Source organism: Pipra filicauda, unplaced genomic scaffold (genome assembly GCF_003945595.2).
Source record: "Pipra filicauda isolate LSUMZ 115617 unplaced genomic scaffold, ASM394559v2 scaffold454_size905958_pilon, whole genome shotgun sequence".
Classification (NCBI taxonomy): Eukaryota; Metazoa; Chordata; class Aves; order Passeriformes; family Pipridae; genus Pipra; species Pipra filicauda.
The window spans coordinates 813,594-841,084 of record NW_024104592.1 but is presented as its reverse complement, the minus strand read 5'-3'; the positions used below and the strand labels follow the sequence as shown (position 1 = coordinate 841,084).

Below are 27,491 nucleotides of genomic sequence, written 5' to 3'. Positions count from 1 at the left end.
CAGCCAGGCAGAAAGGGACCTGGGAGTTTGGATTGACAGAAGCTGAACACGAGCCAGCAGTGTACCCAGGTGGCCAAGAAGGTCAAAGGCATCCTGGTCTCGATTAGGAACAGTGTGACCAACAGGACCAGGGAAGTGATTCTTCCCCTGTACTCAGCGCTGGTGAGGCCACACCTGGAGTGCTGTGTCCAGTTCTGGGCCCCTCAGTTCAGGAAGGATATTGAGGTGCTGGAACAGGTCCAGAGAAGAGCAACAAGGCTGGTAAGGGGACTTGAGCACAAGTCCTATGAGGAGAGGTTGAGGGAGCTGGGGCTGTTCAGCCTGGAGAAGAGTCTCAGAGGAGACCTCATCACTCTCTACAACTACCTGAAAGGAGGTCGTAACTACCTGGGGGTTGGTCTCTTCTCCCAGGTAACCAGCAGTAGGACAAGAGGGCATGGTCTTAAGCTCTGCTGGGGAGGTTTTGGTTGGCTATTAGGAAGAAATTTTTTACAGAGGGAGTAATCAGACATTGAAATGAGCTGCCCAGGGAGGTGGCAGATTCACCATCCCTGGAAGTTTTTAAGTTGAGACTAGATGTGGCACTTAGTGCCATGGTCTAGTAACCACGGCGATGTTGGATGAAGGATTGGACTTGATGATCTCAGAGGGCCTTTCCAACCCAGTTGATTCTATGATTCTATGATTCTATGATTCTTTTATTCTATGATTCAAGCAGATCCCTAAAGAGGCCAAAATCTGCTCTCCTGAAGTCCAGGTTAGTGAGCTTGCTGTGTGCCCTTTTCCCTTCCCTAAGGATCTTGAAATCACCATTTCATGGTCACTGCAGCCAAGGCTGCCCTTAAGCTTCATATTCCCCATTGGCACAATCTCAATGGTGAGAATGAGGTCAATAAAGCACATCTCCTCGTTGTCTCTTCTAATCTCTTGGAGAAGCAAGCTATCATCAACTCATTCCAGGAAACACCTGGATTGCTTTTGCCTTGCTCTGCTGTCCATTTGACAGATATCAGGGTGATTAAAGTCCCCCATGAGGAACAGAGCTAAGGAATATGAGGCTACTCCTGTTTTTCTATACAGGGCCTCATCTGCTCAGTTTCCCTGGTGATGAGGCCTGTGGCCTCAGTGGCCTGTAGCCAGTATAATGTCTCCTGATTCTGCCCTCCCTTTAATCCTGACCCATAATCTCTCAGTCAGTGCCTCTTCCATTCCCAAGTGGAACTCATTGTTTTCCTCAACAGTGATAAAATTCAGTATAATGTTCAAATCCCCTCTATATGAAAAAGTAATTTGAGATTCTAGGATTAGAATTCAAAAAAACTCAAGGTTTATCTGATTTATTTACACAAGGACCAAATTTTCCTCTGTGAGCTGACAGTGAATTCCACAAGTTTTGCGTGAAAGGTGACTTCCATTTTTACTGGTGTTGTTTCAAAATAAGCTCAATCAGTCAAACCTAATGCAACTACCTTTTACCAAGGCAAAGAATTCCCTTTGAAAATTTCTTTTGGTGGAAAGAAATCTAAGAAAGGTCCAGCTGCTGAGCAGTTACCACTCTAGCTTACTTACTGATTTGCCTCGATGTGCCTGCTGAAACCTACTGCTTCAGAGTAGAGAACAGAGTACAGAAACCCTGATTTAGGATACCTGTACCTGCTCTTTCCCAGTAGGAAATTTGTTTAGTAACCCAAAGAAGTATAATATACAAGTTTTCCTTGTGTGACTCCAGAAGTGTAATAAACACTTTCCCAAATAGTCATCCTTTTTACAGGAAAGTTTTTCAGAATAATGTTATGCATGGGAATAAGCAGCTAAACTTTGTATAATTTGTACACCTTCAAGAGCAAGTGCAAGCAAATACTTATAATCAGTAATAAAATGCTACATACATTTCCTATACCTCCAGCTCAATCTTTCCTTGCCTGTCAAAAGGGATCAATTTACATTTCAAATAGTAAGCTTTGCTTCCTTCCCACAGCTCCTGGCAGAGGCAGCAAATTTTCAGTCTGAATTAATGCAAGTGACAAAGAAACAAATCCCATTTTATCACTTTATAATCCAGTGAGTCAAGGATCATCCCTACCATGTGAAACTTTTGCAGATATCTTTATTGCTAAGGTATGCTTTATCATAAAATAGTTTACATTGAAAGGATATAGCTAATTTTGCATACCAGATATTGAAGTCTTCACTAATTCCTGCAGTTTTAGTGCTACAGTTTTAATCCAAAAGGCAAGCAATCAGTCAACAGGCAATGGCTGATGCTGTGGATTTAAAATGAAGTTGGCACCTTCCTCAAGATACACACAGTGAGTTCAGAGCCTTACACCAGCCTTAGTACTTGGACAGATTGATTCCCCGAACTGTCATCCTTCCTAACATTTGTTCAGCTTTATTGACATCAGTGACCTTGGACGGATTCTTAATTAGGCATTAATTAGATTTACTCTGAGCAGAAAAAAATGACACCATATTAAAACTGTAAACAATATCCTCTCCATGCTAAGGCTCCAAAGGCTGGTTACTCCAGTTAAGGGGAACAGATGTTTGCAGCAGAAGAATCTGAGAAAAAAAGAAAAAAAGCATCCAGTGAAAGTGGGCCACAGGTTTATTTTATTTTTAAAAATATCTTGTCACCTCGTGTGTCACTGTAATGTTGCCTTTCTAAAAGAAGATCTTTCAAACACTTCGGGTTTTTTTAAGCCAGGTGCTCACTTTCTTGTGACCTTAATGTATGTAAAAGTTTCAGTAAGGAGCTACTTTCTGCAACTGGAGCACAGAAGGATAAGACAACACCCTCTTGAGATACACTCTTCTTTAGCAACACTGAATTCAAGATCTCTCAACCTCCTTTCCACTGTGTAACAAATCACACAAAGTCAGTGTATTTTATGACACCAGATGAATGACAGAAATATATGTAGAGGATACAACATACTATAAAAATATGTAGCATAGTTGTGATATTTAATTCCTAACATACATTGTATAATACATAATATTCAATATACAATAGCATTTGAATATAAATATACAATGTGATTTCATATGATATTTTAAATCATAACATCAGAACTCTGTTTAACATTTTTCAGACAGTTCTGTCTTTTTCCATGTGCTTATATTGCTTTCTATGAAAGATAAAGAAAATTTTATTTAGCATTTCACTCTTTGATATCACTGAACTAATTGTATTGTGCAGTTCACAGTAAAAGAAAAATATTTTTATGTTTTTGTTGACCTCATACTTTCATAAATTTCATTCCCACTTATTCACCTCTCACTCAGGATATATTCTGTCTACTGAAGGCAAAGGAGAAGTGATCACAGTACTGTGGACAATCAAAACTAAATAAAATATTAAGACATAAGCCACAGAACACTTAATCATTCTGGACTGCACACATACAAATATACCTTCCTTCTACCTTCACAGAGTTAGCTAGCCAAGAACAAATTGCAGACTCCACAGTAAAACTTGTATCAGAGGAAAATCTATCCTTCACTCCATCTCAAGACGTCTTCAATAATGAAAAATTGAGGACTTCTGAAGTGTGTTGAATAGTGGTATCTACTGTGGTTTGCCTTTTCATAAAAACAGATAGAACTATGCCCTTATATAATTTAATTTCTCTTCACAGATATAATTCAAAAAGCTTGATCTAGAACTGAATTGGAATCACTGAAACTAGTAAAGCCACTGGTATCTGAAACATAAGTATTTTATAACATAGGAGAATGATACATTTTATTATAAAATCCTTTTAATTTTAAATACTGCTTACATTCAGTCTCCGTTGATTTGGTCTTTACGTGCATTTTCTGGAAGGCTAGGAACCTAGGAAATGCCATGTTATTTGACTAGATGTCTGTTTAAAGCCATACTTTAAAAGCAGAGTACTGTTTCAATTGTAACCACTATGATATGAACCCTATCAAATTTAGAAAGCTCTTTTACAGGTAGGTAACAAATCGTTTAGCCTCATAAGGAGTTTCCTCTTTGGCCAGTCTAATGACTGTCTTATGCTTTAAAGAACAGCTTCAAATGTCTTTAAAAACTTTATAAAATATTACTTTACTCTCAAAAAAGTTTAATTATTTTTAAATCCTTCTAACTTCCTTGCCTCACTGGTGCCTTCTGGCAATAGAAACTGATGATTAATTATGCATTTAGAAAAAAAGACCCACTTCTTTTATCTATTTCTGAGCAAGTCAATTGCACCACAGGAATCAAGATCTGAGTCTCCTTTCTCTTCTAACTTCTTCATATTGTGCACTGCATTTTCACTGAACACAAAAGATGTAATGCAGTGGGAAAGTAAGCTCCAGTCCAACAATGACAAAAGCATAAATTACAGCCTCAGAAATGGTAACAAAGATAAAAGAATTCTTTGTGGGCCAAAATCCAAAGACAGCAGCACTGTCTCTTATTATTTGTAACAATCTAAATGCAGCAGGGAATCCTTTGGGCATGTTACTCTACTCACCTAACTAACAAGAATCCCCTTTGATATCAACACTGTTTTCTCATATATTTCCTATGGCCTAACAACAGTATCTTTATCTTGAGTGAAAGGGATTCAACTGACCTCATTTTGCTCAGTGAAAGTGTAGGACATCCTGATATCTACCCTCCCAGTGAAGACTGGTTCCTTCAACATGAGAGAGCACTGAGAGAGAGTAGCCTCATTTTGCAGATACTCTGTAGCTCCTGAGTGAGAGAAACTACAGAAGGTCGGTCTCTACTTTGCTGTCTAGGTCTCTTCATGTAGCTAAAAATGGTGAAAAAAAAGAAAGAAGGAAAGGAAAGGTTTAAATGGTCCAGAAATAAAACTGAGTTTATCATTACAAAGTGCAATATATTTTGAACATACATGAATACTTTGAATGTAACAAAGGGTGAGGAGAGAAAGAATATGAAGATATGTGTGGCTGGAGCAGAGAGATTTCTCTGAACAATTTTTCCTACATTTTGTAGGCCTTGCTTGACATTACTTTCAAAGTTTCAAGCTGTGTGAAAATATGCAATGTTTATACTTGTTAGCTGTGTGTTTATAGTAAGAAAGCCTTGAGAAACTGGAGATAATGAGACACCTGCAGATCTCGGGAAAACCCCTAAAGGTGGATCAATAGAAGGAACTTTTCATGCCAAGAGTGATCTCAGGCCGCATGGACAGAGCTTCAGATCCAATAAACTGAAAGCATGAGACACGTGCACAGACTAAGCTATTCAATCACCTTGTTGTAAGCATGTACCCGGAACAAACCAAACTGTATAGAAGTTAACTCATTTAAATAATAAATTGGCCATATTGCTGGCCATATTGGCCTGTGCGTGATTTGTTCCGAGCATCTCTGCGGTTAATTGGTAGCAGAGGATGGTTATGTCCTTCTGCCCATAGATATGAAGTAGGCTGAAACAACCTGTCATCCTATCAAGGCATACCTGTTTATATTACTTTTTTCTTGTTTTCTTCAAGCCCAGAAGCATCTAATTAACATCCTGTGTGAGAGACACTCTTTGAAGTCATAGCACTAATAAAATCAATGGCATAGCTGTCAGCAACTTTGTAAGAGAGAGGGTTTCAATACTGTCTCCTCCAGAAGTCCTGAATTATATTTTTCTTCAATTTCCTATATATTTTGCTGTTATTGTTCTTATTGTATTATTATACAATATTATTGTATAATAATATTATTGTATTATTATACAATATTTTGTTAAATTATTTTCCCCTGACTAGTACTTGAAAGAATATCTGTAGTTTTCATTAGTCATGAAAGAAAAGAAATTTAGCAGGGCAGACTGTAAGTACATGTGGAATGTGAGAGCATTTGCTTCATGGAGGTGATCCTACCAAGGACCTCTTCAGCGCAAAGGAGAAAATAAATAAAAGTGGAAGTGATGAATAAGAAGACAGAGAGACACAAAGCCAACAGACATGGGACAGCAGAGTCATTGCCAAGGACAAAAAGTCTCCAGTCACAAGTCAAACACCCGTTAAGAAACTATGGACATAGCTTTGGAGACAAACAGCCTGTGCTTTGTCACTCGTAAGAAGGAAACAAGAGCATGGGGATTTGGGATATTCAAGGGGTGTGTCAGTGGGACCACACAAGACTTAGGAGGGAGCGTGTGGGGCAAAGGGAAGGAGCAAAGTGGTAAGGGGAAAACAAGGCTGGGTACAGGATGGTCTGGCTGTATGCAGGCTGTGGCCCATCAGCAGGTTTATCTCCCAGCCCTGTAGTTGTCTTCTTAAATCCTGTGGTAGGTTTCCCTTTGCCACCTCATTTGTTATCCTGTGCAAATGTAAGTGCTGTAGGGGTTAGGTGATTTTATGAATGTATATAAGCATCTGAAGGGAGGTTGTCAAAAGAATGGAGCCAGGCTCCTCTCATGGTGTCAAGCAATAGGATGAGAGGCAATGGACAGAAACTGGAACACAGGAAGTTTCAACTGAAGATGCTGAAGAACCTCCTTACTGTGCAGGTGACTGAGCACTAGAACAGTTTGTCCAGAGAGGTTTTAAAGTCTCCTTCACTGGAGATATTCAAAAGCTGTCTGGACACAATCCTGTGCCATGTACTCTGGGATGACCCTACTTGAGCAGGGAGGTTGAACCAGATGACCCACTGTGGTCCCTTCCAACCTTACCCATTCTATGACTTTCTGATGCTATGAGGAGCTGGTTGCTAGGAATGTGAGTGGACTGGGGCTAGACACCACAGTGAGATGGCTGTACAGGATTCCTGGGATGGTGGTGCCAGCAGCTGGAGCCAATGGAGTCTCAGGGACACCAGTTGAAGCAGGTGGGGGACTTGACCTCAACTGCTGGGTTAAATTGGTGTGTGTTCTGAAAATCAGTGACAGAGCTACCAGGTGAGTGAGGGGCTGAGTGCCAAGTGCCTGGTGCTGGCTGCTGGGATTGGAAACAAGTGTCTGTATCTCCTCTAAGCCCAGTACTAGAGAGGAGCATCAGTCAGGCGATAGGACTGTAACAGTATTTAGGAGAACCCATGGGCAGCTGTTGGTGAGCACCAGAAGGTAAGCATCTGCATGTGAATCAGGGACCTGTGGGGCAGGTAAGGGGTCCTAGGATCCAGGAAGAGGTACCAGGTGGACAGAGGGGCAGTATCAGTGCTCAAGAGATCCATGAATGTGCGTGTGCTCGTGACTTTGAAGAGTGCAGATGTGCACTAGTGCACTTGCACTAGTGACCTTCAATCCTAATCAACCAAATAAGAGACTGTTGTCTGTCTGCACCTGTGTTTGTGTGAGCACTGCATCAGCATGCTGTGGAAAGTAGTGCTTTGTCTGTGTAATCGGACCTGTGTGTACACACGTGTCTGTGTATGTGTCCTTGGGATACCTCTTCAGCCTTGCTACTGACTGAACCTGCAAACAGGAAAGTGGCAGTCATGCCTTCCATCCTGGGCAGAGATTATGGGTCCCTGGCCATGATGAAATCCCAGTCTTGCAGTTACTGGAGGCTGTGTCAGCTTATAGCATTCCTTAGCACATAGAAAGGGTAAAAAAAAAGATACTGGCTAAAATTATATTTTTGCTATTTTTTGAAGAATTTTAGCATAAGAAAAATGTACAATAAATTATCTGATGAGTAAAGGAGTTAATAAACATTAATGTGAACATCAGACCCCAACGCTGTAACCCCCATTTACCTCTCATTTAATATCTGTCTCAGAGGCGTTATCATAAAATCATAGAATCTTAGAATCATAGAATGGTTTGTGTCAAAAAGGATTTTAAACATTACCTAGTTCCAACCCCTCTGCCATGGGCAGGGATACCTTCCCCTAGACCAGATTGCTTAGGTAGGGCCCCATCCAACCTGGCCTTGAACACTTCAAGGGATGGAGCATCCATAGCTTCTCTGGGCAACCTCTTCCAGTGCCTCACCACCCTCAGAGTAAGGACTTTCTTCCTAAGAAACAGTTTAAACCCACCATCTTTCAGTTTAAAGACATCATACCTTATTCTATCACCGCATACGCTTGTAAGTCCCCTTCCAGCTCTTTTGTAGGCCCTTTCAGGTAGTGAAAGATCACAACAAAGTCACACTGGAGCCTTCTCCAGCCTGAACAGGCCTAGCTCTCTCAGCCTTTCCTCATAGGAGAGGTGTGCTATCCCTCTAATCACCTACTTGGCCTTTCATAGCTGCCTTGAATCCATAGAGTTCCTTGATGGTTTTACACCTCATATTTCCCCCAGAAAATCCCACTCTCTTCTACAGTACTTATCTTTACCTACCATGGCTTATGTCGTCTCTACAGTACTTCAGTTAATTTTACCTTCTTTTGTGTTTCCTGCTGTCTGTTTTTTGGGGTTTTTTGCCTGCCAGTGACATAACAAGAAAACCATAATATCTTCCTTAGAAAGTCAAAATCTGAAGGTGGATCTCTATACTTTTACTTTCAAGTTTTTATATATTTGTATTTGAATGTGTTGAAATGGAAAAAAGTTGGTAGAACTCCAGAACAAATTCACATGCAGTATGTTTTTCTGTATCTTGAATAAAATGTCCTCAATTTTTTTTGTAGCTAGTTAAAAAATCAGTGTTATGTCCTTTCTACAGCATGTAGGCATACTTGAAATGCATAGTAGACATGTGACTCATCTGAGAGATACAACTATAAACAAGTAGAGACAATACATGGAGAACATGGTACAAGATGCACCCATTACTATTTTCTCTAGGTGATACTTTGAAATATTAGCTATTTACTGGCATGGCCTTGTCTTGATTGAACAACAACAAAAAAAATCAGATGTTTTACATTAAGAGTACTTCAATCAAGAAACATGACAGGTTTGACATTTAAAAAGTGAGTGATGTGACAGTCACAACAGGATACATCTTACAGCTACATCAGTGGATTTAGACATTTGCAAGAAGTCTGAATTATGTCTTCATGAGCAGGTGGTGTTTTCAATGTGTAATTCTTCAAAGCTATCACTCACATGACAAAACATATATCCTTTCATAGCTGACAGGTTTTGTATCAAGTACTGCTTGAGAGCAGGCACAGATCTGATAAAACATCATGCAACAGGTCAAATCTATGTAAACACACCTCTGGATGTTTACCGTGGTAACCTGTGAAAAGTGTGTTTTATCAGTAGACAAAGTGAAGTTCATGAGTTTTCTTGTGCTTATGTGTGTCCTGCTTTCAGCTGAGATAGAATTAATTTCTTCTCAGTAGCTGGTACAGTGCTATGTTTTGTATGCAGAATGAGAATAATGTTGATAACACAGTGATGTTTTAGTTTTTGCTAAGCTGTGTTTATACTAAGTCAAAGACTTCTTTTTTTGTGTGTTTCAGGAGGCACACAAAAGAAAACTGGAAGAGACCATAGCCAGGACAAGTGACCCTAACCAGCCCAAGGAGATATTCCGTAATCATAGAATGCCATGCCCAGTATATAAACTGGAGGAGTTACCTAGAATGGGGGCCATTCTGGGTTTGGAAACAGGATCTGGCATCCCCCAGTAAGTGATGAGCAACTGTGTTGTGTACCACTTGTTTTTTCCATTATTATTATTATTATTGTATTTTACTCTGTTTTTAATTATTAAACTGTTCTTATCTCAAACTACAAAGTCTTACTTTTGATTCTCCCCGCATTCCACTGGGGTGGGGGTGAGAGAAGGAGTCTGAGCAAATGGCTGCAAGGTACTTAATTTCCAGCTGGGTTTAAACCAGACAATGTGTTACTGTTGTTTTCATATTAGCAACATACTTTTCTTTTAAGGAAAGAAGAAACAAGATAACCCCAACTTATGTTTCATGATGTTTTTTTATTTGTCATCAATGCTATACATATTCCATGTTCTTATAAAATTTAACCAAATAAAAATTAGTATTTTTTCATGATCAATCAGAAATAAGTATGTAAGAACAACCAGTATGAGAAATCTAATTCCAGTAATGCATGGAAGCACCTGAAGCGGAATTTGGACATAAATTAAAAATTTAAATCTCAAATTTCCCCCAAAAAACATTCTCAATCATTGACTAAGTGCAGAAGTACTGACATACTGTATGCACTGCACCATCAATGGGTAGTATACTTCATCATGTTGAAGCTATTTTGTACTATTGCTAGCTTGGTATATAACTATTCTTCCAAATAAACAGATTGTTTTCTAAGGACAAACATATACTAATTGAAATATTGTATATTCTTACTTTCCCTTTTGTGTACTCTCAATATAAAACTAACTGGACTAAAGAAATTGAGGAGCTGAAGTAAAAGACAACTAGAATTAAAATATATCTAAAACTACATAAAAGAAGTTGAAGAATGAAAGTCTAGCTACATCAATAGCTAGATGAGGATGATATCATCCTCATATGGAGGATGATATCATTTAAGACTTGAACTTATAAATCAGGGAAAAACCTATAAATCAGGTAAAATTTAAGATGTTTAAGGCCTGAAAAATGCTTTAAAATGAGCGAGACTGACAAAGTGAATGGGAAAATAGTAATAGAAGTTATATTGGAGTTACTCTATCACAGCAACATCAAAACAGAGACCATAATTCTGTTGTGGAAGAAGTAATCAGATAATATCTCTTCTGAAAGATGTGCCACGTGGCATATCACATCTGTAACAATTAATTGTATTAAGTCTGTCAAGGTAAAGATGACACTATGACAAGAGGATATAATTCCAGAATATTAAAAAAATGAGACATTTGGGAACTTACATGGGTCTTGAAAAACCTATGAGCAGAGAAGGGTGGGTGCGTATGGGAAGAAGTCACATAAACAAAGGCCTATTAGTGGAGATGAAATATTCCAAGATGCTTAGAAACTACGTTTGAAAGAAAGTGATATAGATAAAATAAGTGGAAAAAAAAGCAAAAACCCAAACCCATAAAATTCTATGGGGGTTTCAAAAACAAAGTTCATATTGATTTTCAAACAGTTCATTTTCTTAACAAGAATTAATAATATTAGTCAAACGTAATGTGGCTCTTCATGGAAAATTGTGAGTGAAGTCTGTGAATATGGGTATTGGCACAGCAATGTAATACATTATTGAAATTGAGGAACTGGAAATTATTGTGATTTCTGTTGGAACAATGCCAGACTAGGACAAAATATCTACTAGATGTTTTCAGGTACCTATTTTGGGACATGTCTTGCTTAATATTTTCTTACTGACTTAAGATTAACAGTAAGAATTTATTTACTTCTTGACATAAGCTTGGGAGATACTATTAAAATAGAAGAAGATTCAATGAACTTAAAAACTAGACTCATATACTATGTTTTATATACATAAAGAACAACTCTAAGAAATCATGCAGCTGTGGACTTAAAGCAGTTACTTGGATATTGTTACACTGGATTAATTTTTAGTGTAGAATCTCTCAAACTGGCCTTCAAAGAGGAGAATTAACTGGATCACATATCTACCTAACGTCAGAAAGATTTTTTTTCATACCTAAGGCATCTCTTAACTGACTGGTACTCAGAAGAGTAAAATTTCATGTGTCTGATCTCTACATACCTGCCAACATCAAGTGTTCATTGTCTATATAATTTACATAAATGTCTAAAACTCCTTTGAATTATAGTGAAATGAAGCTGGATTATGTCCCAGCACTGCTACGAATGCTGCACTTTATAACAATATTTTAGGGCATGCAAAGTGGAGGGGAAAATAGAGAGAGAGCAGATTCATGTATTTGTGTCGCTGTGAATATTACTATATTTGCTATCAGCACACCTTCCTGACTTCCTGACTCACAGGGTTGCAGTGAATAAACAGGCTTTTGCATTAGTGGCGGATGAGAAGCCTCCCAAAATGGCATAAACCGCAATCACTACTTATTTACCAAATACTTTTGTTTAGTCACCACATCTTTCCCCCCCTCTACAACTAACTTGTGAATATACTGGTACTGAGAGTAATTAAGAAAATATATTGAACAATTTCTTAGTAAAAAACCATCTCTGCTACTGGCTTTCTTGGTACTTTTCTAGGCTACAGGCTAAGGTTTATGAACTTTATCAGTAAAATGCTTACACTGATCATACCAGTCAATTGGAGGTTACTTTGCGCATTTTGGCACATCTATGATATGTTCTGCAATGAATCTGCAAAGTTACCAGTAATTTTCCAGAATTAAGACTCTGGGACTATTACTCTACTTTACATTAAAAGTTTGGGATCTATAAGGATCATGAGTAAATATATTTATTTATCTAAAATATTCTATAATATGAATGTTATCTAAAACAGCTGAAAAAATTTTATCCATATTGTATACTGTCATTATTATAAAATAAAGTCTATTGATTTTACTATAGGAAGAATATGATTTTTAAAATTGTGCTCCAACCTAATTGTAATTCTAAAAGTTTTTGTGAATTAAATGTATGATTATATTATTTGAGTAAATATATGATTAGACTACTTGAAGGGTCAGGGATGGTGATAATGGGGAAAGTATCTATCCAGTGTAATTTAATACACTGGTTTTAGAGACAGAATATAGGGCTAGATGAACCTTTGGTCGGTCTCATTCTTATGTTTTTATATTCTCATTACGTATGTTTTATTCTGAATTTAAATACATCATTTCAGAAAATTTCAGCTACGCTACAATGGAAATGTTGCGTGTCTTTGTACAAAATACCAATTTGCTAGTGAGCACAGACTGATGTAACCCCAAAATCCTAAAAAAGATAATCAAGTAATTATGGTGTTCTGTTTGATATATATATGGGCTGCCACATTACCCCTTCAACTTTAATTTTTTCCTATTTGAGAAAAGGAAGATTTTTCATATTATACTTTTTTTCCCTGGACTTGACAAAACCGAAGTCAAAAAAAAAAAAAGAGGGGGGAAGAATCAAATGAGTGTAACTCTCACTGCACCTCACAAAGAGTTTTGAAATCTTAAGTCAAGAAAATCTCACTCAATATCAGTTTTCATTACCAACTGGAGGTCTACTACATTTTTCAAAAAGGTTCATTGAGATTCATAAACATTTTTAAGTCTTTGACCCTATTTTAGAGTATAATTTTTTTTTGCTAGGAAATGTGTTTACTTAGGAAATATTAAAGAAAGAAGGCTTATCAACCCCTGCTTCTAAACATTTTCATTGATTTCTGTCTTTTTCTTTCATTTTTTCTGTCCTTTGGGAATGGGAAAATACACAGCATTTAACATCTTACCAACACTGACAACTCATGTAAAGCACTAGAAGGATTCAGTGCAAGTCAGTGGGGACAGGCAGCATTTTAAGCCTACATAACATGCTGAGAAGCATGCAAAAATAAGGTGTAGGTCTGTGTTTCACAGTTATTTGCTCTAACGTGTGTGTTCACACTACAGAGATAAAAACACAGGAGATTCGTAATCTGTAAATGTTTTATTAATTGAGACATTTTTACCAGTACTGAGGAAATAACTTCATAAATAAATGCCTATTTTTCCATGATCCAGGTTTTCTATGTTCTAAAAAACAATTAATAGCGATTATCGTTGCTATTAGAGCAACATTTTCTTCCTTCCTCTACTTCCTAGTAATATTAGAACACTCATCAAGTCCAACCCTTCCTACTGATCATTAATTTATTGAGTTTTTCAGAAAAAGATAACAATTTGAACTGTTATTACATAACTAAATAGTTCATCTCTAGAACCCAGAAGGTATACTTTTTGGTGACTGACTGTTTCACTGGCTTCTGCTTGACAAGTACAGGTAGTATTCTGGTTCAGAAGAAAATCTCTGCCTAAGAGAAATGCATGCACTGATTTACTGAATAAATTCCACAAAAAAAGAGAGCAGTGAGACTTCTCAAAAGAACATATTTTTCCACATATGAGGTATCAGATACTTTAAGGAACAAAAATGGACTTGAGTACATAGTATCTACAGAATAGCCTAAAGTTACACTATTGTGTTTCTGTCTTCAACACCATCTACTTTCACTCTGGATGTTCATTAATCTGGCAGCAGAACAGCTAACCTGTTATAGCTGCTGTGAAGAGTATATAGTCCTATATAATTAATTGCATCTTCCCTCTTTTCTTTCACCCTCATGGCAAAAAGACTAAAGATGTCCTGTTTTCCCAGAGTTATCATCTACAGTTTTGTCAATGATAGATTGCATGTAAGTGTTAATGTCAAATAGCAGAGAAATTAATAACAAGCTAATTGTAGAGATATCATATCCAAAAGCTACGCGTTTGTTAAAAAAGATGGGGGTAAACATGCTTTTTGAGACCCAGTTCATTAATTAAAAAAAGACCTTAATAAACAAAGGAGTCAAGTCTACATTTGTTATTCTGACAAAAATGAAAATTTGGGAACAAAGGAAACAGAGGCTATTTCTTCACACCAAGGAGTTAATATGAGGATCAAAATCTCATTTAATGTAAAGATTTTCATTATGGAAGTGTTGGTCTATTTAACAAAAAACAACCTCTTCAGACCTTCTAAGGGACGTGCAAATTGCCTGTTTAAAATAACAAGCTAAAATGTGTTATTAAAAGTCTCACCTGAATCTGGTTGTTTGCCTGTTTGTTATCTTTTTAAACTTTTTTTTTATACTCATATAATGTTCATGGTTTTTCCTTTCCCACAGCCTCACCTGGAAAAGACTGTGGCAGAGTTTTGTGTTTTTGTGAGACATAAATAATTCTCACTCTCCTCTTCCAGTAAAACAATTCTTGGTATCAGGTAGGAATCTAGGACCTGAACGAAAGTTGTTTCTTTTGCTTTTTATTAGCTTGTTATTACAGCAGTAGATAGTGAATACATCTGTTGACATATTTTAAAATAATGGTTTTAGAAGTTTTTCTGGACTCTTAAAAGGAATCATCCTCATTTTTAAGTATTACCCACAGTTTCTGTGACTATGAAGTGAAATATTGTAATGAAATGTAGATATGAATGTAAGGAATTCATAGCCAAATGTTACAAAATCTTTAGTACTATTAGCATAATAAATAGTCAAAGTTATGGAATTTGACACCTTGAGTAGACTCAATTTAATGCCATAATTTTTAATTAATTTTCATTAATTTATTCCAAATGCATTTATTAATTAAAAATATATGAGATTCTTGTGAAAAATATTGAAATTGTATTGAAGTTTTTAAGTGTTTCCGTATTTGATACTGGAGCACAATTAGCTATGATCAGGGGAAAAGAGATCCTATTTTGCTGTATAATATTTTAGAATTAAAGGATGGAAAATATATGGAATGCCAAAACCCACCCCAAACCACTTGAAAAATAATATTAGTTAAAGTCCATTTAATGCTAATCTAATTAAAGTTATGATTATTTGATTCTTGAGTGGATAGTGAGTACAGTGGATTTTGGCCTAAGATTTCCAGTACACCACAGTGAACTCTAGGCCAGTAATACTGTGGGTGAATTCAGTATCTACTAGATCTTGGCCTTGGTGAACATCCATTTTACGACGGATTAGTGGGAGGGGGAGACCTTCAGGCTTTGGGATCCAGCCCATCACCTGGAGGTGAATGCTCTTCCCCCCTGCCCCCCACCACGTGGCCGGCGACCCCGTAAGGAGCTCACACAAACCACCAGGGAGGGACGGACGAAAGAGGAAGTTTATTGTGGGGTAGGGGTTTATAAGGCTTTTAGGAGGGTCAAAGGGGAACCAATTACAAGTTCAGGGGCACAGAAAAAAACAATCAGGTAAAAAGTTAACAGCCAATAGGAAGGGGTTAACAAGGACCAATGAGAAACACCTCAGGACATCTTCCTAGGACACTCCTGTATGGGAGACAATAGTCCTTCACAGGGGGTGTCGGGAACACGGAGCAATGACTTTGCAGAAAAAGCAAAAGCCATTTTGAAACCTGTTTAAACCACATTAAAAACTTCTGTTTCTAATAAGATTTGAGCAGTTTTCTTCTTTTTCTTCACTAGTCCATCTCTGACAGGACTTCTTCCATCCTACATATGGCATATCCATTGCCACATTATCACAGAGGTGTTACTACTGCCACTGATTGGCTCAGCCTTGGCCAGCAGTGGATCTGTCCTGGAGCTGGCTGGCATTGGCTCTGCTGGACATGGGGGAAGTTTCTGGCACCTGGTCACAGAAGCCATTCCTGTAGTCCCCTGGCTACCAAAACCTGGCCATGCAAACCCAATACAAAACTTAAAAGACAAAGTGCAGATGGTAACAGTTCAACTTATGACTGATTCCCCGCACTAAAAATTACTCTTTTTTTTTAAAGATATCCAAAATATAAAGAAAGAAAATTTTGTCTTTTAATAGGAACTTGAAAAAATCATTAATACCAGGTAGTATTTCCACCTAAAAATGTACATTTCACCAGTTAAGTTACAAAAATATAGTCTACTATTTATTCTGTACACCTGGTATCTTGGATTGAATTCACTCATTTCTGATGAAAAGAGAGAGGAGTATGAAACGAGTTTGAAAATTCTGTGTGGATTAATGGAAAGAATTAGTAATGTAAGATGCACTAGAAAAGAAGGAAAATAAGACAAATAAGGTGGAAATATAATGATGCTAAGACAAAGTGGAATAAAAAAGTGGGAGCTGAAAAGGTTGACATTTGTAGAAATAAAATTATGTAGGGTGTGATTTCATTATCTAACCTTCTTTTGGCAGAAGATAAAAAGCCCTGTCAGATCAGAAGACCCACTGCTGAAATAAAAAAGCCCCAGGATATGATAGAAAATCAGAATCAAGCTAAACAAGTGATGAAATATCGTAGGTATTTGTCTATAATTACAATACAGTAATCACCTGCTCTGTCTTCCAGATTTGTCTCTAATGGCAGTTCTCAGTTTCCACACTATAACACCTAGCTTGTGCCCCAGGCATGAAATTCTTGCTTGCTGGCACTTATTTGGTGAATTTACCTTTCTTTGATATATATGATGCTTTCAGGTTTTCTGAAGCCAATATGCTGTTTTAGTAATAGTCTGAATGCCATATATTGATAAAATATTGCCATGTGCATCATTATTTTTCTGTTTTTGTCCAGAGATCTCAGTATAACAGATGAACCACTGTAAACCAACAAGAATATTAAATTGGAAATACAGATAATATGGTGGCATTAAAACTTTACTTCATTGCTTGGACTTTTTAATCCTAAAATGAGTACTACTTGGGTTGCATTAGAGAACATTAATTCGGAACTTCTACAGAAGCATTACAGATAATTTTCAAAAGAGCAATTCTTTCCAACTAAATGTGGACAGGCTCACAAAATATGAGACATAAGACTGTTGCTAATTGTAGTGTAATTACCATTGAAGTGAAGAACCTTTTCTTTCTGCTACACATTGTAGAACCCAGTAGTCCCTTCAGAATGTGAACATCTAGAAGGGATGAAGAAATACCTGTAAAACATCCCTGATATGTGGTTTGAAAAATTTATAATACAACGGCTTCTGCACTTGTATCTGTAGTTATATTTCTTCCATTGAAGGAAAGATCTAGGCTCCTATGATCTGCTATTATATGACAGGAGAAAGTAAAGACAAGGACATATCATAATCCCTGTATTCTTTCTGTTACATCAGTCTTCCTGGCTACTAGAAGCTCAACAGAAGTACCACTTGGACTACAATTATTCCACTGATGTGTGTGCAAATTCTTCATTAACTTCAAGTTTTCTAACAACCTGAGATGACTACAAATTAAAACTTGTAACCTGCAAAATCAATGACACATGTATTTTGAAAGATATTAACATTTTGCAGTGTGGACTTGCTTTAAGGAAACCAGAATGACTTGGACTGAGGCAAGGTTAATTAAACACAAGGACGTCTAACTTATCAAGTGCTGTATAAAGACAAACTGCAGAAGAAAAATGTACTGCTTAGGTGTGATAGGACTAGCAACCTATTTGAAAGAACTTTAAAGAATCAAAAGAATATTCTTTAACATGTATCCCAGTGAGACACCTGTTTCAATGGATGAGATGCTGGAAAGCAGTGCTGTGGAAAGGGACCTGGGGGTCCTGACTGAAGGCAAGTTGAATATGAGTCAGCAGTGCCCTGGCAGCCAGGAGAGCCAACCATGTACTGGGGGGCATCAGGTAAAGCATCGCCAGCCGGTCGAGGGAGGTGATTATCCTGCTCTACTCTGCGCTGGAGCGGCCTCATCTTGAATATTGCATGCAGTTTTGAGCACCATGATATAAGAAAGATATTAAACTGTTGGAGAGTGTCCAAAGGAGGACAACAAAGATGGTGAAGGGTCTTGAGGGGAAGCCGTATGAGGAGCGGCTGAGATGACTTGGTCTGTTCAGTCTGGAGAAGAGGGGACTGAGGGGAGACCTCATCACAGTCTATGACATCCTTGTGAAGGGAAGAGTAGGGGCAGGCACTGATCTCTTCTCTGTGATGATCAATGACAGGACCTGAGGGAAGCCTGTAGTTGTGTCAGGGGAGGTTTAAGTTGGATATTAGGAAAAGAACAATCACCCAGAGGATGATTGTGTACTGGAATAGGCTCCCCAGGGAAGTGGTCACAGCACCAGAGTTCAAGAAGCGTTTGGATGATACTCTCAGGCACATGGTGTGACTCTTGTGGATGGTCTTGTGCAGGGCTAAAGGTTTGATTCGATGATCCTTGTGAGTCCCTTCCAACTCAGGATACTCTGTGATTCTGTTCTTTTTTAAGTAAAAAAGAAGGAATTTTGCCTGCTGCTAGATGCATAAAGCACTTTCTGAACTTCTAAATTGTTCTTTTTTAATATTTTTGTTCTTGGACCACCTAAAGGAGTTAGTGTTGCTCAAAAAAAAGGAGAGCTAATGGACACTTTTTATGGGTGGAGGCACCACAATAGCTTCCTAAATTCTTGTTCTGATAGGTCCTGCAAGAAAAAACAAACAAGTGTATTTCTGCTGTGTTTCAAAACTCATTTGTTTACATATGAAAGGTTTAAATTTCTACTCACAGATTTTATGATTGCAATAATCTTTTTCCTTTACAAGAAGAAAAATACAAATCAACATTAAAAATAAATAATCTGAAAGGAGACATGCTTGCAGTTTTTATGAAGTGAAACAGTAAACAAATATTCTCTGATTTAAATCTTAATCACATTATTTCCCAAACATTAAAGTCATCATTATAAAAATGCTTAATGTAAAAGCTTAGAAATAATCACTCTAAACACAATAGTTAAATCTCGAAACTATTAACTGAAAAGGCTTCTCATGCTTTACATGTAGTCATACATGATGATACACTTATAAAATCATATGGCTTTTAAAAACCTAGTGTATTACTATATTTTGATGGACTCATTTAAAATTCCTAAATAAATAAAAAAAAACAAACCACAAAAGGTGTTTCTGACTAGGGTGCACAATCTTACACTGAAAATTTAAGTATCTCATTTTTATGGGGATTTGATTTCATGATATCTTGTCATCCCTTTCTAATAATGTTATCAGGTAGTTTTCTTACTTTTCTCTTTAATAGACATGTATTACAGCATGATAGATGTTTTAACTTCAGTTGTAAATCCCACAATAAAAGTGACTAAATGTGTCTTATTGTTTCTTAATCTGTTACACTTCCTTCAGGTTTGATTTTGAATTTTTTCATTTGTATATTAAATATTTTGAAAGTTTTCTTGTTTATTCACTCACTAATTTTCTGAATTCCAGACCTTATTTGAAACAGATTTCTCCACTGTTGTAAACAAATTTCCATTTGCCCAAGCACATTGAAAATTCTTATTGAAAATTATTTCAAACACCTGTGAATAAAAGAGAACATCACAATTCAGTGAGTAAAGTTGTGAAAGCCTTATCTACATCAGTTTCTGTACTGAATCCCTGGGTATTCAATAGCAGACTGCAGATAATTCGATTAATTTATACAGAATCCAAGTGTCTCACTGCTCTGAAATAGACTAGCAGAAATTCTTGATGGACTAAACTCCTTAAAACCAGGCAATGTCTTTAAATCCTCCTCTTCAAACAAACAGTTTTAACAGAAGATGAACCAAACTAAACATTTTAAATTACATATCTCAAAGTTATTAGGTCAGTTTAGAAATAAAGGAAGATTTTATTAAATAACAGCATTCCTCCTGCTTACTATGTTCTTTAGAACAAGCTAATGCTTTCATATTCCATTTCATTAAACTGTTGAATTCTGAATGGCAGCAAACCCCCCCACAATCCTCTCCTAGGAAGTTCTTAGGAAGGAGATTCCATAGCTTAGGAAGGAACTTCCAAGAAACAGCTGTTTGGTTTTCACAGATTTCAGCAATCTCTTAACCTTTGAGCATAATTTTTTAGCTCTTTGCTCTGATTTTCCCTCTTCTTTTCTACAGGTAGCCCTTCAAATCTTTCTGTGAGCATAATCCTTTGCTGTTTGAGGAATGACACAATCAATCCTTGTGCCTGATTTCAAAGGGAAACCAAAATACTGCATTGATCTTCTCCAAGGACCATCTTTAAAAACCAAAGAATTAGTAGGCATACAGATTGCCACTTGAAGGTAAAGTCACATGTTAGCTGGCAAAGGTATTGGTCTAAAATCTAGAAGTTTTGTTTTTCCAGTGTACATTTTGAAATTGGTAAAACAATTTTTGCTTTATCTAACCATTATTCATGATAATAAATTTATAGGGTATCAATTGGTATCAGCCTGTAATTAATTATAATAATTAAATGTAATAATTAACTGTCTTGTCTCCTCTTTTCATGCTTCTATAATAAGGAAGGCATTTGACCCCAAGGTCTAAATACCACATGCTTCTACCCTAAATGACTTAATATAAAATTAAAACATGTTATCTTGCCTAAGCTGAAGGACATAGATCTGCTGTGGTGTAAGTGAATAATAAACTGAGAAAACCTTGCTTATACTCTATCATTTTTTCTGGTGAAATGTTTCCACCATATGTAAGTCATAAGACTCTTAATAGTACAAGGTGTGAAGCTCTCAAAGTCAAAAAAAACCCAAACCCTGTACTTGTGACAAATTATTCCATCATTATTATAACTGTCACTGAAATAATGTCAATTTATCTTAAATTTATACCAAATTATTAATAGAATTTGATTACTGACCAAAATTTAAATGAAATCTGGAAAACGTTATACACGTTATAGAAAATAAGGACAAACTGTCTTTTGAGGTGCCTACCTGCAGCTAGAGTATACATGATACAAGACCCACAACAATATCCATATTTTTTCAAAATTAATTAATTCCCCATAAATGTAAAAATTTACATATTCCATTATATCATTATTCATTAGTGGTAAGAGAATAAAATTTGTTTTAATATTTTCATTCCTTGCTGTAAACCGTGAGCACAGTCTGATGTGAGACCATCATTACTACAGTTTCATTTAATACAAGTTTCTCATGAAGTCTTTTTTACACCATACTCTAAGATATTCAGTGAGGATGAAAATTCCCTTTTTTCATGTCAGATAAAGAAAATATAATGTCTTTTTTTTTTTTTTCATTGACAATTAATTATGCGTATTCCACACCCTGGTGCTTGTCACATACACCCTATTACATTAATTTAATGCTAATCTTTAAGCCTGGTCTCTATTTAACACCAAAGACAGGAAAAAAATCCAACCCCCCTTTTTTTTAATGGGACAGCCAATTCCTAATTTAATATAAGGAAAAGTGATGCTTTATAATTTCAGACATTAATGAAAATTCATAAAAGAAAAACTGGAATTATTATATGCTTATCTTCCCAGTGAATGCTCAGACAAGTATTTTTTAAGGACAACTAAAACATTCACACTGTTGAAATGAATATTCAAACAAAAAAAAAAAAAAATCGAAAGAGGTGAAGTGTCTGATGTTTATGAGTTACATCAAGCACAAATGAACTTGAGGTCAGACTGTTTCCCCTTTATCTTTAGCTTCTTCAAGAAGTTCAGACTAACACTTGCCAAGGGACACAGTACTCTGTAAATTGGCATCTTGTGACAATGGTTGGGCAGATTCACAGTGATTTTCTAAGCTCTCAGATAGTAGAAACACTAGAAGTAAATCAATACTTTTTTGACAAACAAAGAAAAACAGAATGTCCTCGGGAAGGGAAAGTCCAAGTATTGTTTGGTAATTCAGAGTCAGCTGTACTGAGGAAAAAAAAAAGTGACCAAAAAACCCCAGCTGGGAAACATTAGCTTTAATTAGGCAATGGAACAAAGTTCTAAAACAAACACAAAAAACCTGCCTCATTAGAATTCTATTTAAATGCCTTTTTTCCCTTTCTCCTATTTTTTGAGCATTTCAGATGGCTTATGAGTTTGGCTATTTAACAAGTTTGAGGTTGGGGGAGGTGGGAGTTGGGAGATTTCTTTCAGGATTTTGCATTGATTTTTCTTAGTCATATCTTTAACTGTAAATTGGCCAATGAAATAACAAGCACATGACTCTCTAGATTATCTTTAATTCAAGAAAAACAAAGGGTTTTTTTCCATCTTGTATGTCTTCCTCGTCCTAGAGTTCAAGTAATGGAATGTTTCACCATATTTTAGGAAATTTTCTTCTACTTTCCCTTGTGGAATAGTTTAATTGGGATTGTTCTGTAATGAAGCTTCATTTAAAAAGTGACATATAGTTTGTATGATAACCACTCTATGGCTTCACTGATTAAGAATTATACCATTTTAGTTCCAGAAATTTCTTCATGGTACACATGAGCTTTAAGAACAAAAATATACCTGACTATAGGAGTTGAAAGAATATACACTTTTATTAGAACAGGGTAATCATCCTTGCACCACTGTAAATAAAAGTTAAAACACAGAAATCAACAGTTAAACATTATTTTCCTTTTTTGAATTCGTCCAAATAATTCTTTAGCTAAAACAAAGGGATTCAGCTGCCAAATTAGGCTTTTTTATTGCAACTACAGGTGAGGTCTGTGACAATATGCAGAACAGCCTAAAACATCATTTCACAAGGTAACAGAAAAAGGGTGTTGTGTTTTAAGAAGGTCAAATATATTATGTTACCAAAAAGCACAAATGCTTTTACCCATACTTTGTTAAGCCTGTTTATCTGAAAAAACGCTTGGGTGTGGGGGGGTAAATTTTATTTAGTTTTGCCACTGTTTTCAATAGTAAAGTGACAAATAGGTGAGATAGATGATTAACAGTGACAGAGTTAGCCTTAATGCAGAAAGTATATATATACCATGGAAATATATGGAGAAAATTATAGATAACTGTGGCAGGAATAAAATGCATCAGGACTGCTGCTTACAGGTAGTCATGCCAAGTCCTCCAAATTGCAATAAGAGAGACGTTTTTTTTTCCCTTTACAGCCAGTAGCTTGGGGTTGTGACAGGATCCTGAGACGACCAGAGCTTTGAGATGGCTGTGCTGGGGTGCCTCCCCACAGCACACCAAAAGAGGTTTTAAATAAAGAAAGCCTGATTTTATTTATTGGGGTGAGAATGAGAAAAGTGACTCTTTTTATATAGAAAAATCTGAAGGTCAAAAACCCCAGGAAATAATCAGAAGGAAAACTGCCCTATGCACTGCTGTGTCCATGGGGGGCAATAATTTCTCTCACTTCAATTCTCCCCCTGCCCCCAGTGCCATCCCTACCTGCACCAACGTCTCACCACCTCTGTGGCAGTGCCTGTGGTAGTTTCCTCAAGGAAGAGGAAGCCTCTCCCTTTTACTCCATAGGGTCCCTTTGGTCTGCCTAGTCCTTTCAATGAGCATAAAAATATTGGTAATAAAGAAGTGGATAACCAAATATGTTCCATTACCATATGAAACAATTAATGCACAACTAAAGGACAACAACTAGAATCAGTTACAAAATAAATCATGAATATTAAGGAATTTAATATAATCTGTCACCCTTTATAGAAAAGAAACTATTTAATGTTTTTAGAGTTAATACCTTTCTGTACTAAGCTAGTCAATTTGACTGCACATTTTTCAAGCTATATAATTCTCATAATACTTTGTTTATGTTTTTTTTTGCTTGCATGCATGTTTAAAATTTATATTAAGAAAAGAAATTTCATGATGCATATAAATAAGTTTATTTGAAGAAAAAAATGTTCCTGACCTTCTGTGTTGGTATTGGTTTGAGCTAGTGCTTGCATAATACATTAAATGTAAGCAAAGGAAGCAAATTATGTGCCATAAATAACTTGTCAATCATATCCTATAAAGTGCTACTAAGGAGTTTTGATACAAAATGATGAATCAAAAAAGAATTTTAAAAGAAAACCTATAATCTACTTACTTATGGTAAAGAAATTAGTGAATAAAATATAAAATAAAAGATAACCCCCAAGTGATTATTTCTCCTTACACAGAAGAGAAATTTGTTTAGCTTTAACTTTTGGAGAAGCAAAACTCTTAAAGCTGAGTGGGTTTTTTATAATTAAAAAAAAACACATTTAAAATGTAACACTCTGTATACTAATGGACATTATAGAAAATATCAAATATATATAAAATATCAAAACCCCTAAGGATGTTTTACGAAATATTGCACTTCTTCTGTCAGAAATAAATATGTTAAATGAAATTATGTACTATGAGAAAGCTTACAAACATATTTTAGACTTTATTAAAAAAAGAGGGAGAAAATTATAAAATTGTTAGCTGCACCTAAAACCTGTAATCTGGGAACATGCTAAGCTCTCTGGGACTGATTTTTCTGCATCTTTTATTTATAATAAAAGTAACTCAGCTATGGTCTGAAACTGTGGAAGGTTATCTTACCCCCATATTTACTCAATATGTATTTGATTAGACCTTCTAAGAAAGATTCAAAACCAAATAAAAATAAACTTCTGCATAGTGTTTTATATTCCGACAGAATAGCCATAGTAACTGAAAGCAGAAAGCAAGGCAAATGGAACTAATAAAGTGAAACAATAAATACAGAGAAATACTGTCCATCTTTCCTGTAGGTTTTGAGCAAAGTTTTGTTAATGTAAAATCACTCTAGATAGCAAGATTATTGTTTGGTCTTTTAGTGTGAATCAAGAGGGCACCTACAGAAGGTTATTTTTGTTAATCAAAACAGGAAGTAATTCCTAGAGATACCATGTATTCTGGAGTAATTTTTTAGGCCATTTCTTTTTAACTGACTTTTAGCAGAGAACATTTTTCTGGGCAATTGTACCAATGTGGCAGGTACATTCTGGCTATCAGGATTCAGGCATACTCCCTGATATCACTGCATGCCAAAACATTCCTGTACTGGTACAACATCAGAGCACTTGAGGTGGCACCTTTCTTCTTGGCCCATGCAAGTAAAATGAAAACCTAATGTGTTAAAACTTTGTGAGACCAAAAAAAGTATGCTGGGAGTAACACACACTATAAGGTATTGTGGCTAATGGATTTACCACACCTTTTGGCATTACCCATCTGTTACCCAGCTGCATAAACCCCAACACTTAATTCATACTCAGTCTCTTCATCTTTCTTTTTCTGCTATTTAGGTGCATTTTGTGAATACTCCTTGGAAGCTTCTCTGACAGCACAGGTACTCCTGGGTGCATTTGTCTGCATACCCAATATTTCCTGATAACTAAATGACTCCCAGCTGATTTGCCAATGCTGGGCATAGGACCAAAATGTGTTTATTTATTTTTCTTTTCAACCTTTGTTTTGTCCTAGAGGTGCAGCGGTGAGGAACATTTTTTATTTTTTATTAACTTAATGAATCTGGTACAGATTCCAAACAGTCACATATACCAACAAAACCATGCTGATTTATCTACAGAAGTTTCCTTCAGCTGTCATGAAAGAAATATTATGGTGTAGCCAATCACCAAAATCCTACAAAGATGATCAAAGATGGTCACAGGCAATGTGCTTGTGATACTCAGGAAAGGGTATAGGGAGTGACCAGAGCTGTTGTAAGGAAAGCTGACCTTAAAAGAGATCAGAGACTGATCTTTTTATTCAAATGTTTGAACAGGTCTGCTGACTGTTTAAATGAGTTTAATGGTTTTAATGTCTTTCTGAGACAGCTGGACTAGCATGGGGGAAGTGTATTTGTGTCTCTGCCCAACAGAGAGTATAAAATCTGAGCAAACAATAGGACAAACTTTGAAAACAGCAATAGACTTGAGCTCCCACATATTCCTTCAAGTGACTGAGGATGGTCAGCATTGTGACAGTGTATGTATAGGGTTTGATAATGGGAATGTGTTTGTAATGTGATCCAGGTGGATATTGCAACTGCTTGCATTAGGACTTCAGTACATTACTGCATACCCTGCTAAATCAAAATCCCATGTAATGTCCAATATCTTCAAGTAAATAAATCTGTTATTAAAGCTTTAAACCTTCCTTTCACAGAGTATCTGAAAAAGCCTGGTCAGGGAATACTGGGTTCTGACACAAGAGTGAAACAGTTGACAGATTTGTTAGCTGTAGTTTAGGAGGTCTAGTTACAGGAATGATCTTCTCTTGAGGTTGCTGAGAATTACTTTGCTTTGAAAAGGTCAGAAGATGTGTTTGGTTAGCAATAAATAGTATATTTTCAATGATCCACTCATGAAACTCCCTGTATGAAGATCTTTTAAAGTTCTGGATTCTGCTATGGCCCAATTGACTGCATTAAACTGTACCTGTATTTCCATTTCTCAATTTCACAGTTTCCTAGATAGTACTGGCCTGATCTTGCTCATCTTCTTTTTGCCAGCATTCACATCTATATGCCTGCATTTATTTCTGATGTTTGGATTAATGTTTTTTTTTATGTTCTTCAGATTTTTTTTTAAGAGATCTTTTATATTGGGGGTTTCTTCTACATTTTCGGAATAGCAATTCTCCTGACTGAGACTCCCTTTTTGAATGGACAGAAGCAATAATGATTTCATTGACTTTGATGGTGTAGAATCTGGTTTAATTTCCTATTCACAAGGAGTATTAATATCTTGGCACCAATGACTAGGCCAGCTCTGCAAGTCAGAGCCAACACATTAGTACTCAGAGAGATGATCACATTGAGCCAGAATTTCTGCCTTGCCAGCTAGAAAATGCAGTACAGGATCTGAGCCCAGGTGGACAGTACCCAGAAATACCACCTGTTGGCTTCTCTAATTTTTGGCTGTTCACAAACTGGCACACACTTGCTGATCCCTTCATTGCCATTGTTCTGCCTCGATATACTCCCACTACAGGGAATAGGACAGAAGCCTAGGTGTGTCTACATCAGCTTAGTTCAGTCTTTCAGTGAGGTAAATTCTGTGGAAAGTTGCCCTGAAGACAAAGAAAAGGAGCGGATATGCACATTACAATATTGATTTATATGTTACCAAAAATTTTTATTATTTTCCAAGATGATAAGGAGTTTATTACCACCCATCCCCACTTCCGAAAATCCCCAAATACTAGAAGCCTGTTATTTATAGTGTAAAGGCTATTTATGCTGTGATATCCTGATGAGTTGTTTTATTTAAAGGTTTGATTTTTTTCATAAGAAAATTCTG

General features: G+C 36.4%; 1 long non-coding RNA gene across 1 annotated transcript; it reads left to right on the top strand.

The window, feature by feature from the left end:
• Positions 1-4,537: 4,537 nt before the first annotated feature.
• On the top strand, positions 4,538-16,749 carry LOC120324196. Its single transcript, XR_005565309.1, has 4 exons — positions 4,538-4,734; positions 9,343-9,509; positions 14,633-14,727; positions 16,664-16,749. It is a non-coding gene; the product is annotated as an uncharacterized LOC120324196 (long non-coding RNA).
• The last annotated feature ends 10,742 nt before the right edge of the window (positions 16,750-27,491 follow it).